The sequence below is a fragment of the Rutidosis leptorrhynchoides genome, chromosome 10 (assembly GCF_046630445.1).
Source record: "Rutidosis leptorrhynchoides isolate AG116_Rl617_1_P2 chromosome 10, CSIRO_AGI_Rlap_v1, whole genome shotgun sequence".
NCBI lineage: Eukaryota > Viridiplantae > Streptophyta > Magnoliopsida > Asterales > Asteraceae > Rutidosis > Rutidosis leptorrhynchoides.
The window spans coordinates 10,522,377-10,535,355 of record NC_092342.1 but is presented as its reverse complement, the minus strand read 5'-3'; positions in this window follow the sequence as shown (position 1 = coordinate 10,535,355).

The following is a 12,979-nucleotide window of genomic DNA, read 5'->3' as shown; positions in this document are numbered from 1 at the left end:
TTATTTTAAATAAAACGTTTTATAACTACATTAATATTAAATTTTATTTCGTTGTAAATTTTATATATATATATATATATATTCATTTTGAAATATAAATTTGAAATATATATTTACAATACAATATATAGTTTTTTAAAACTAATTATATTTCAAAGTTCATTATATACTTTATAATCGTTTCGAAATTATTATTCAGTAATACTTCTACCATTTTGAACAATAAAACATAGTTGTAAATTTATAATACCAAGCTTTAATTAAGTTCTTCAAAATTTATACACAAATTATCTTATAAAACGTTTTAATAACAATATATGTTTGAAACTAAATCAGTTAATATTATAAAGTTTAGTTTTCTAAAACTATTTATAGTCAAAATCATTTTAAAAAGTTTTAATAATAAAAATTGTTATATCATAAACGTTTTCATTTTAAAAATAAAATAAAATCACATATAGAGTAATACAGGTTTTATATTTTTAAATTACAGTTTATTCATGAATCGTAAGGTTAAGTCTAATGGATAATCAGATGTACGAAATCATCTTAATGTAATATGTCAAATGAGTTTATCTTGTCGACAACCATTATCTCAATTATTTACTTTACATGATTTCACTTTTACATTAAATATTATGAAAGCTTAAATAATTATCTTATCACAAGGAAATCATTGTAAAGCATGCATCGCAACTTAAGCAGGAACCTTCACTAACTTTTGTCTAATTCTCATTAATTGACACTTTTGTTCTTTCATGTAAATCACTTTACCAATTTTCCGAATATTGTTAAAAAGAATAGATTTCTTAAATCATAGTGGACCTCATAACAAAGACCCGTAGTCATAATCACAATGTATCTGATAATTCAATCATTTGATATTATCTTTTAATTCCGTCGATAAATATATTAAATATATATTGAAACAAATACATTCATGTAAAGCATTATACATCTAATAATTTGTTAGCATTTTCAATTAATATAACTATATCTTATATATACATATTTATATACACATAAATGTTCATGAATCATCGAGCACCGTCAAAAGGGTAATTGATTACATGAACACAGTTCAAAGTTTTTTTTTTTGAGATTTCAACATTACAGACTTTGCTTATCGTGTCAGAAACATTAATTCATTTAAAGATAAAGTTTAAATTTGATCGGAAATTTCTGGGTTGTCACAGTACCTACCCGTTAAAAAAATTTCGTCCCGAAATTTAATTGGAATGGTCATGACTGACAATAAGTATGTTTTCATGACTCATACGAGTTGAAATTTAGAGTTTTATCATCATCGAGTAATATAGACAAAACAATTCGATTATGTGAAGAGTACGACTGAAGTTATCGCAAAAGAGTGAAATGAGTAATTGTAGATTCGTCATATCTTTTGACGCAGACATGATTGATTTCTAGAGTTCAAGGGATTTGGAGAAAATCTTTGTAATAAGATTTGATTCTCCGGTACTTAAGAAATTAGGATCCTCTTTGGTTAAATGCGATTATCTGTCTCGATTGCTCTGTCTGATATCTCACTATAAAACCACCCTCTTCGTTTTCTTATTTCCACAGCTCATACTTTCTATTCTTTCTCCCTCAGCTCATACTTTAAAGCATTCGTCAATATGCTCCATCCAGTTCTGATTCTTGATATACTCCTAACCTTCATATCTGTCATTCTTCTTTTTCATCTGCCACCAGAAGAATCTATTTACTTCTACTATACTCTTGGTTTTATAGTGTTTTTAGTTCTCCCGTGTCTTTATATTGCTATATGCATCGATATATATGGTTTGTAATTTCTGGGTTGATGTTGGGTTTTATATCTTCCCTTATTTTTCGGAGTCCCTGCTCTTGTCTTTATATAATCATTGACATCTACAGTTAATGCTCTCCCTTATTTGCTGCAATTTATACTCCCATTTCTATTTCGGAGCTTCGTGCTCTGTTTTCTCTTCTATCCATTAAGCACATCAAGTAATGGTCCAGAATTCGTAGATATGGAGTTTCGAATGAACATGTCTAATGTTCTAAGAGAGAAATTGTAATGGCACAATCTTGATTGGTTAAATTACCAGAATTCAAGAGAAAATATAGAACTATCAAGAAATTTTGTTCTTGATATTTTTATATATTAGATAGAATGTAAGAGTCGTGTAACATAGCACATGATGACATTATGATCTGTGAATCATCACGTTCCATTTTGAAACTCATCATGACTTACTGTAATATAATCACGTTGATCAAGTGTCATTATATTATACTAACTCATACTTCAGTTCCCAACACTTCTTCAATAACATTCATACAAAAACATTCAGAATTTAGAAATTAAAACAGTTTCATTTAAGATATAACGCTGATAGCGCGAAGAGATAAATGATTTCAGATAATAATAGTTATGAAAATATCTTCAGAAATATCGAGGATATTTATAATGAAAGATACGATGATATCTTAGAATATCTAAGATCAGAGGATGATGAAGAATATTATCCGTAAAGGTTTAGAGTCAGGAGCAAGATATTCGTTAATGACTTCAGCAGACACTGAATCATTTGGATTCTTTGAAAGTAGGTTTAGTCTTTGTGATTTGTCCACAGCCTCCTTCATGGTTTGCTTAATCCGTTTTTCAGTACCAAGTTTTCTTTTGAGCTTTTCTAACGTATCCTTCTTTATCATCAAACTTTTAGCTGTTAAAGTCGTTTACAATTTTTGCTGCTTCATTCAGTATTTTTCCAAAATTCGGAGAACTAGTTTGCAGTTTAGGGTGTTTTTCAGAAACTTCACATTCGAAGTATGTAAGTCTTGGAAATAGACGTTATATGTATATATATAACTGTTGGCGTAGAATTGCTGCGAAATTTGAGAATAATGATTCAAGCTTTTTGGTATGGCAACTACCATTACAAGATACAGATGAGTACATGATATGGTTTCAATGAATAAATATAGTAATTTTTCGTAGAGGCTTAAAGATCAATGAAGTTGTTGGTAAGTTTACTGCTAATGTGGCGAGATATAAAAGGTTCCCCGGTAACAATGATGAAGGGGTAATCGTTATAACAAGGCTTATTCGAAAGAACAATTGAAGTTGATTTGCTGAAGCTGTGACAAAACTGTCTACGTTGAAAAGGGATTGAAAAGTTATTTTTGCTAATAAATGCCAAAGGATCTGACACGGATACGTGTTAAACTATGACTTTGGTTTCGAGAATTTTTCAGGTGCAAGATTGTGGGTAACATATGGTTGGATCATCATCTCGATTGTTCATTATTTGAAGTGTCTTCAGGAATTTCGAAGGGTTTGAACACAGATTGTAATCGTTAATATACCTATGATGTTCTAGAATTTTGAATGATACGAATATTTTTCTGGGTTTTATGAATAGAAGTGATCTTCTATCATAGTTTTGATGTCAAAGTATAGCTTTGAAAGATGTAGAGATTTAAGAGTGATGTCTCCTGTTGAGTCTTGACTTGGATTCTGATCTGTCAAAATTAGAATATGAAATTGAATTTGGATGAGAACGGTTGTTTTGATTTCTATGAAAGAATGTATATCGTTGTGAAAGTAGTGAGTATAGTTGATGATTTGCTGAATCAGAATCAAAGAAGATAACATATTAATTGTGAATTTATATATCTCTCGGGTATTACCTACCCGTTAAAAGTTTCACAAGTAATATTTTGTACAAGAGAATTTTCATTATAATCTTTATGAAAATGTATGTATGTATATTTTCTTCAGATGTAATACAGATTTAATGAGTTAATATTAAATTAAACTCATTTGATTTTTGGTTGGAACTATAAATGAATAATCTCTGACATTAGAGATTACATAATCTTCACAGAGTATTTCACTACTGTGATCAATACTTCATTATTTATTCTTATGGATATTTTCTCAGTGAATCATGTTGATGCTCATAGAACTCTTGCTAACTTCGCAAGGTACGAATGATGTTTTCTAGAAAGTTTCGAGTATATCGAAAGTGTAAAATCAAACATGTAATTGAATAATACACTTAGCTTATTATGAAATGGAATTCATTGGATTTGAAACAGAGATTCTAGTTAGGTTAAGTTTTTAAGGAAGGATGTACATCTTAGCATATTAGTAATATGAATTCAACCGAGTAGTATCTACCCTTATTTAATTCATACATAATAGCTTAGTACGAAAAGATTTATTTTGATCTCAAATTCATATATATATATATATATATATATATATATATATATATATATATATATATATATATATATATATATAGTATACATATAATTTCTTCAGAGGGAATGAGTTAATACTTCAATCTCATTGATACAATATACGTGTTGTTGATTAGTGATGATGTTTGCGGTGATTATGGAATTGGCGGAGTACGTAGTGCTGCAGATTTTGCCGGTGTTGGTGATACTAACGGTACTGTTGATGCTGCTGGTAAAACAAGTCTAGCTTGTAATCGTGCACCATCCCTTGTCAGGGTTTTTACCCTTACTTTTATCATCTCGGTCCACATATCTGATTTATGATCAAGGCTAGAATATATAATCTCTAAGACTTTAGAGATTACATAATCGCCGCAGAATGTTTCTCCAATGAAGTTATGAGTTAATACTTCATCGGTTATTGTTATTGGTGCTCCTTGGTATTTATGGTGCGTATGACGTTGATGCTCGAGGTACGGATTGTGATGTTGAGTTGTGGGATTTCAGATGTTGCTGTTGGTGGTGGTGATGGTACTGTTGGTGTTGCTGATGGTGGTACTGTTGCTGCCGGTGCTACTGCTGGTGCTTGTAACCTTTGCACCATATCCTCCAAAGCCACTACCCGAGCGCGAAGCTCGTTGAATTCTTCTATTACACTGGAATGATTGTCTGTTCGGATGAGCGGATGAATAAGATCTAGAATTTGAGATAGTATATAGTCATAACGAGATACCCTGCAAATGAGAGAGAAAATAGTATCATGAACAGGTTCGCCGGTAAGTGCTTCAGGTTCTTCGCCAAGAGGGGAATGTGCGCGATGGAAGGGATCAGCTTCTTCTTATCTCCAATGATTAAGTAGGCTACGAACCCATCCCCAATTCATCTAGAATAGATGATGGCTGATTGTTTGATCTATTCCGGTAACACTGTCTTCGGAGTTCAGGTGAATATCCATATCGGAATAGCTGTCGGAGTTTAAGGAATTTGAACTAGATACGGGATTCATCTTGTATAATTAGGGAGATGATTTTTGATATGAAATAGATTTTAGATTGGTACTCTTCAATACATAATTTACATATGTATATATAATACCAAAATTCCATAAATCACGGAGGAATTTTCGGAAGATATCAGGTAAGGTTTAATGTAATAGATATGCTAAGATATGAATTCGTGTGTACACTATGTATGCAATAAATGCAGGAAACGTGTCTAGACTAAGAATGATAAGCATGTAATTTCTGACAAGAATGATAAGCAAAACTTTTTGACATGCAGCTAAGGTCGAAGTCCAGACTTACTAATGCATCTTAATAACTATCCATTAGACACACTAATGCAAGACCTGGTTCGCTAAGACCACCGCTCTGATATCACATGAGATGACCCGTCCTAATCCATAAAGACGAATACAACAACATATGGATACATTGCGAGGTATTTGACCTCTATATGATACATTTTACAACATTTCACTCATTTTAAAAAGACAAACTTTCATTTCATCGAAAGTTGACAGGCATACATACCATTTCATAATATCCTAACTATAAATGACCTAAACTGTCATTTTCTTAATAATAATCTTTATTGAACTCATTGACTTGAATGCAACGTCTTTTGAAATATGCCATGAATGACTCCAAGTAATATCTTTAAAATGAGCAAATGCACAGCGAAAGATTTCTTTAATACCTGAGAATAAACATGCTTAAAAGTGTCAACCAAAAGGTTGGTGAGTTCATTAGTTTATCATTAATATTTATTTCCATCATTTTTAATAGACCACAAGATTTTCATATTCATAAACAATCTTACACTCACAAGTGTATAAAAATCATTCATATGGTGAACGCTTGATAACCGAACTAACAAGGATGCATATAGAATATCCCCCGCATACTCTCAAGTATGCTATATAATGGCAATTGCAATCACCTTTTTAAATCGAAGTACTAAAGCATACCATTTTCTAGTATGGGGGGTGTTAGTGCCTGTAGATCTAACTTTATGATTCGCGTCAATTAGGGTGTCTGTTCCCTAATTCTTAGGCTACCAAGCTAAAAGGGGTGATATTCGATTTCGATAATCCAACCATAGAATGTAATTTTCGAGTACTTGTGTCTAGTTCGTCAAACATTTATAAAACAGTGCATGTATTCTCAGTCCCAAAAATATATATTGCAAAAGCATTAAAAAAGGGAGCAAATGAAACTCACAATATTGTATTTCGTAATACATATGACGCCATTGAACAAGTGTAGGGTTGGCCTCGGGTACACGAACCTATATTAAGTATACATATTTATATGTTGGTCAATTATATTACGTGTGGCAAAAATATCTTTTTATCGCATATTTATTTGATAAAATAATATTGATAATCATAATGAATAAAAGTTGTATTATTTTGTAATAATAATAATTATTATTATTCTAATAATAATAATAATATTTATATTTACTAATAATGATATTAATTATGATAAAATGATAATTCTAATCATGATAATTTTAATAATAATAATATTTTTTTAATATTAACAGTGATAATAATAATATTTTATAAAAATAATAATTCTATTCAAAGTGCTAATTTTTAATAATAATAATACTAAAATAATAATAATAATGATATTTTATAATAACAATGATATTTCTATTAAAAATGATAATTTTAATAAAAATGCTAGTTTTAATATAAATGATATTTTTAATAATAATAATAATGATAACAATACTGAAATCGATATTTTTCTCTTAAATCAATATCTTACTATATTTTAATTTCATCATGATACTCATACTCATTATTTTCTAATCAATTTATTTAATAGCTTTTAGTCCTCTTTTATATCGCATTCATAATAATGATAATAATAGCAATCATAATAATTAGATGATACTAATATTAGTTTTAATGATAATAATAATAATAATAATAATAATAATAATAATAATAATAATAATAATAATAATAATAATAATAATAATAATAATAATAATAATAATAATAACGATAATATTAATAATAACTTCAATAATAATAATGATAGTAATAATAATAGCAATAATAATTTTTAATGATAATACTTATATTAATAATGGTAATGATAATAATAATGATAATAATAATTAGATAATAATAGTAACAACGATAGTAATAATAATTATTATTTTTAATAATAATACGAAAATTAATAATAATTCAGTTGGCCATATCTTTTAATCCGTTCATCGAAACCACATGACTTCTAAATGAAAAGTTATTTATTTTTCGCCAGCTTTTCAACGACATGCATATCATATACCTTATCTCTGTAGCATATGTATTAAATTCATGATTTATCATAAACTATATAACGACGAAAATAAACATTCAAGCATGCATAATCATATATACTCGAGCACTAGTCGGGGATACACTATTAATATATAAAAGATAGGATATGAATGTTCACGTATCAATATTGTGATTCAATATTGCAGGAAAGTACGTAGACGTAACGGAGATGATAAACACTAGATTGGCCTCACGAGCATACCCCCGAACATTACCCATAACCTCCATAGCTATAACTCATAATTTCCTTAGCTCTATCCCGCTCGAAAAACCCGTTTTGAAAATAACTCGCTCATGACCTCGTCGTAATATTTTAGGTATAATACTATTAATAGTGCTACTTAATAATACTAATATCAATAATAAGATGAATATTAATTATCTTAATATTAATAATAATAATAATATTAATAATGTGTATATATATATTTCTATCTCTTGCGAAAATGAATGATGGAATGAATTAGAACTGAACTCGTTCGATATTTAAAAGAGTGTTAAGCCCACCTACTACTCATGCAATCGCATGGGAATGTGAGGGAGGCCCCATGCGATCGGATGAGGTCTATTTACAGCTCATGTTCGACCAATAAAGGCTGCCGACGATTTTTGTTTAATATAAATAATTATATATATATTTAATCTTTATAATTAATTATATATTATATTATATTCACGTGTATAGTTGACCTGTAAATTTAGTTCCAATGACACGTACGTGGTCACTCGACTTATGTCCCGGTTTCGGTTTCTTGAACGCATTTTTGTACTCTTAGAAAACTTGTATTTTACGTTTCGCGACGTGTACCTTTATCAATAATTAGACTTAATCATTGATAAACTATATTACTTGAAGTATAACTTTTACATTTGAGTGTTGTGATCATTTGCTTCTATAATTCGCCGTCTCATTATATATACATATGCATATATATATATATATATATATATATATATATATATATATATATATATATATATATATATATATATATATATATATATATATATATATATGTATATATATATATATTAGTATTATTTTAAATAAAACGTTTTATAACTACATTAATATTAAATTTTATTTCGTTGTAAATTATATATATATATATATATATATATATATATATATATATATATATATATATATATATATATATATATATATATATATATATATATATGTATATATTCATTTCGAAATATAAATTTGAAATATTTATTTAAAATATAATATATAGTTTTTAAAACTAATTATATTTCAAAGTTTATTATATACTTTATAATCGTTTTGAAATTATTATTCAGTAATACTTCTACCTTTTTGAACAATAAAACATAGTTGTAAATTTATAATACAAAGCTTTAATTAAGTTCTTCAAAATTCATACACAAATTATCTTATAAAATGTTTTAATAACAAAGTTCTTTTTAAACTGAGAACGTGTTTGTATGTTTGAAACTAAATCAGTTAATATTATAAAGTTTAGTTTTCTAAAACTATTAATATTCAAAATCATTTTAAAAAGTTTTAATAATAAAAATTGTTATATCATAAACGTTTTCATTAAATCACATATAGAGTAATACATGTTTTATATTTTTAAATTATAGTTTATTCATGAATCGTAAGGTTAAGTCTAATGGATAATCAGATGTATGAAATCATCTTAATGTAATATGTCAAATGAGTTTATCTTGTCGACAACCATTATCTCAATTATTTACTTTACATGATTTCACTTTTACATTAAATATTATGAAAGCTTAAATAATTATCTTATCACAAGGAAATCATTGTAAAGCATGCATTGCAACTTAAGCAGGAACCTTCACTAACTTTTGTCTAGTTCTCATTAATTGACACTTTTGGTCTTTCATGTAAATCACTTTACCAATTTTCCGAACATTGTTAAAAAGAACAGATTTCTTAAATCATAGTGGACCTCATAACAAAGACCCGTAATCATAATCACAATGTATCTGATAATTCAATCATTTGATATTATCTTTTAATTCCGTCGATAAATATATTAAATATATATTGAAACAAATACGTTCATGTAAAGTATTATACATCTAATACTTTGTTAGCGTTTTTAATTAATATAAGTATATCTTATATATACATATTTATATACACATAAATGTTCGTTAATCGTCGAGCACAGTCAAAAGGGTAATTGATTACATGAATACAGTTCAAAGGTTTTTTTTTTTTTTTTTTTTTGAGATTTCAACATTACAGACTTTGCTTATCGTGTCGGAAATATTAAATCATTTAAAGATAAAGTTTAAATTTGATCGGAAATTTCTGGGTTGTCACAAACACCCTAACAAGCAACAGAACCCGGTCAAGTTTAATATTTTAGGTTATCGTCCCAAGAGAGCGTAGAAGCAGATAAAAGTTGTTAACTAATTATCTTTAGTCTAATCCTTAGGGAAGAATTTAAAGTGATAAATAAGTATCTTAAGTAACTTAATGAATATAAAAGATAGGAAAGATAGAATTTTAAAAGAGATGATGGTGGTTACAAGGACTTAGCAACAATTGAAGGAATCTAATATATAGTTTCATACTTACATTGATAAGTAGCACATAGTAATCATAGACCAATTACTATTCCTAAGAGGCTAAGCTACAAACCACATAATACATTTAAAGTATGACCTAAATGATATGTCAGCTAGGTAAGTGTTCAAAGTTAACATCTTAATTCATAGCATTTGAATAATCACATAATACATATCATCTCAATCTTATTATGGAGAATAAGTTAACAGCAAATTAGGCTGACAAATAGATAAGCTGATAAACTTAATCACATCATCTCTAGTTACTAGCTTAAAGAAATCTTAATCAAGTTCTCATGCAATCGACAATTAAACGCATATAAACGAAGGTTCTTAGACTAGGCCTAACAATAGCAAGAGTACTATGCAAGTGTAATTTATCATTTTTCTCATTCAGTTCTACTAATAATCTTAACTTAAGTTTTACGCAATTCAAATACCTTGTTTGGTGTGGTTAACCTAGAAGATTAGATGAATCGAGTAAACGCTTACTTATAATTAAGTACTAGTTAATTCTAACTCTTATTACTTAATCATTAAGCATGCAAACACAAATCATGATCATGGCAGAATCAAATAGAACAAATAATCATAACAAGAACATAATCGTACAGTTCTGGAAAAAACTAGAAGCTGTACGAAATGAAGCTCGAAGTCGGCGGCTTTGAGTATCCGAGCCGGCGGCTTGGAATGATCCAGCTGGTGACTTAGATGAATCAGCTGATGGCTTCATCTTAAAATCCCGATGTTGAAGTTTTTGACCAAGTAACCACTATGAACGTTTAGTTCATAGTTGGAGACGAACAAAAACAACTAACAGTAAATAGGAACATAATAAAAGTAAAACAAGAATTAAAAGGGATAATACCTTGAATAAAAGAAAGAAACTTGAATAATCTTGATTACAAAGAGATATAAAGACTAGAATCTAACCCTAAAACCTAAAATATTCGTAACTTGAGAGAATGGAATGGAAAAGTACATTGAAAAACTGAACCAGAGGCCTCTATTTAAAGTTTTCGAAAAATGATACCTTAGTCGATGGCTTAAATGGCTTAGCCGGAGGCTCTGATGTGTAAAATCGTGTCTATTATTTATAAAAGGGATTACCGATTATTAAAGTTTACATACTAACGGGCAGTGTACCCGATCGTGCAATAGTATGAAGTGGATAAATCCAAGATCGTTCCAAGGACAGTTTACGCATGTGAATTAAGATTGCAACTAATGAAAATAAACTAAAGTTAATCTAAGTGAATTGAAAATACGAAATAGTTTTGTTGGTGGCTATTTAACGATTAGCCAAATCGGGGATAGCTTTAACTAATTAACAAACAAAAACAATATTTTTGGTATTTTATGTTTAAGCTTTAAAGAAAACAAGAAAGATAAGTTGTAAACCAAATAAGAGAACGAATGTTCGTCTAGACCTTTTACACCTAGTGCTGGATGTAATTAGATTAAGCTCGAATTGTGGATTAAAAGAATGTGAATTACCTAATCGGTCCACCTGGAATTCCTCAGCGCAGACACAACAAATAAGATTACACATCACGGAATTCCCCATTGCTTAAGACCTCCTAGATGTGATAAAGTTGGTTCAACTGATAATCAAGTTCAAATTATGACTCTACTCTCGTAGTAATCAATAATCACACCAACTCTCATTGTGAGTGATTTACACCTAAATTGTCTGGCCTTTTAAATTCAATTTACTATCATCTCCGATTAAGCAAACAACCGATTAAGATAAACCGATTGAATATATATATATATATATATATATATATATATATATATATATATATATATATATATATATATATATATATATATATATATATATATATATATATATATATATATATATATATATATATATATAATTGATGAACTCTCGTCCTATCAAACAAACATACAATCAATTGAATCGATAAGAACAAGTTTCATTAAGTGCGGGCATGTATTCAAACTTAAAACCAAAATACTTATAATCCAACAATTAATGAAATCACATCCAACACATAGGTTTATTCTAGACAAACATAAAGATTTAGCCTACAATCATGGCTAAAACCAAAATCAAACAAATAATCAAAGTATAATTCATTGTATGAAATCAAAGAATCAACCTAATTGAATAAATGATCTTATATGTTGCTCGGATTGATCCTCGTTAGCGGAATGATTGAAGCATTTGACTGACCTTGGAATTCCCCAAAAGTCACCAACATTCGTCCCTTGTGCTCCCAAATTCGGCTGATGAAAAGATATATCATTAGTGTATTTTTTCGTGCCTTAAATAGGCTTTCCAAAACTCGTTGGCCACCTCGACCCCGAACCCCGGCTCACAAGCCCGCGTCGCAGCTCCTTGTACCCGCATCGCGGCCCATGGACCCCATGCCGCGCCTAAACACTGTTGCCGATGCTTCTCTTATGCAAAACTTCTGATGACGATTATAACTAAACGGCGCGCTGCGCCCACATATAGCCGCGCCCACATATATTTCCTATTCTAGATTCTGACTTATAGTTTTAAAACATATTGATTGCTCGTTTCACAAACATATATTTAATTTCTAAATTTATACTTAAACGTGGACTCAACTATGTGACATGCATACGAGAAATTTTTACTCGGTAGTTGCAATTAGTAAGTTTTCCATTTAAGGTTCGTCCCAAGAGAGCGGTAGTTGCTAGTTGAATCTATGTAAACTCATAATCATCCTAGGTTGTTTTTGATTGGGGGGGTTTTGAAGTTTAAGATATTAAGAAGACTAAATTAATTTAAACTAAGAACTAAATGATTAAGTAAATATCAATATT